Here is a 1,845-nt window from a genome sequence, read left to right as displayed (position 1 = left end):
GAGAAACCTTAACTAATAATTAAGATACTCTTAATTATAAGTAAAAATACTAGTAAACTACTATAATAAAAACTTAGAACCTATTAAGGAAGCTAAAAAGCTTAATAAGAAGAAGAATCTAAAGATAGTTTATCTTAAGCTTATCTAATTAATTTAATTAGATAATCTTAAGAAAGTTTTATTACTAAACTAAAATATAGATTAAAAGAAAAATAGGCTAATAACCTATAAGAGATTTTAGTCTAGGAAATAAGCTATAATCTAGGAAATATAAGGCTAAGTAAAAATTAAAGTAGTATTTATAAAGGAACTAAGATATCTATAATTAAGATATTAATAATTATAAAGGGTTAAATTACTTTATAGTAAAATATAAGAGGATAAAAGACTACCTTAGTACTAAAAGTACTTCTCTTACCTTAAGCTAGTATAATCCTTATATACTAGTTAAAAGTATTATAAGTAAGTTATACCTAAATTATCTACTAGTACTAGAGTATTAAGTTATTAACCTATAGATTTATTAGGAATTAGGAAATAAGGTAAATTAATAAGTAAAGACTAGAAAAGGACTAAGGTATTTTTTTATAAAGAAACTAGAAGTATATTAGGGATTATAAGGTAAGTAAACTATAAAAGCCTAGCTTTTATAATAAAATATAAAGTAACTAATATAAAGATAATATCTTATAATAAACTACCCTTATCTTAAGAACCTAAATATATTACTTTAAATACTTATAATTATAACTATAATAAGGCTTAGTTATATTAACCTATAATATTAAGATATTAGGTAAATAGCCTATAATAAGTTATAATAATAGAGTATATTATATTAAGATAAGATAGATAAGTAAGGATTAAGGTATTATTAACCTAAGTAATATTAAAAAACTATAGATTAAGAGGCTAGTAATTATAAAAATAAAAAATAAGGTTATTATTTACTCTTATAATCCTTTTAGTAAAATATAACTAACTAAAGTTACTAAAACTACTTAAAGAAATATTACTTTTATTTTAACTATTAAAGTCTTAATAAAACTATTAACCCTTAATTATAATAATACTTATATTATTTAGTAATATAAGAATATAAAAGATATATAAAGGAAAGTTATTTATTATAATAAGGGATATTACTACCTTTAATAATAACTTAACTAATATAACTAAAGAACCTAAACTCCTTAAGAGAGAAGGAGAAGGTTAAGAGACTAGAAAAAAGTAATATACTTTTAAAAAGAGAAAATAAGCTAGACTAATTATAGTAAGTAAAGGCTAATAACTAAAGTTAGTTAATAAGGATTTTATTAGCTTAAATTTAAACTTCCTTAAGACTACTAATAAAAAGGATCTTCTTATAATACTAATCTAAACTAACTTTTAACTAAAGATAGCCTTTAAGGATAAATTTAATAAAAATAATACTACTAATTTCTTATAAAGACTAGATAACTAGCTTAATATTTAAAGTATCTTAAATACCTATTAAGTTAAGGAACTATTAAAAGTTATTATATAATATATTATAAAGGAAATAAAGTGCCTTATATATAGTTATAACTAAAAAGAGATAAAAAAGTACCTTATTAACTATTACTTTAAGTATAATACTAAGGAAAGATATAGCCTATAAATTAGGTTATTAAGGTATAATAAAATACCCTTAGCTAATAATTATTATATAGTAAGTAAATAGCTTATTAAATATAAGTATTTTTATAAAATAGTAGATAATAGGCTCCTTTTATTAGTTAATTAATCTAGGTACTTATAGTTAATAATACTATTAAGGATTTATCTAGGAATAAGTAAATAATATAATATTAAAAATAACTA

The sequence above is a fragment of the Beauveria bassiana genome (genome assembly GCF_000280675.1).
Source record: "Beauveria bassiana ARSEF 2860 unplaced genomic scaffold BBA_S00037, whole genome shotgun sequence".
Lineage (NCBI taxonomy): Eukaryota > Fungi > Ascomycota > Sordariomycetes > Hypocreales > Cordycipitaceae > Beauveria > Beauveria bassiana.
The sequence above is the reverse complement of the archived record's forward strand: the minus strand, read 5'-3'. Positions refer to the sequence as shown.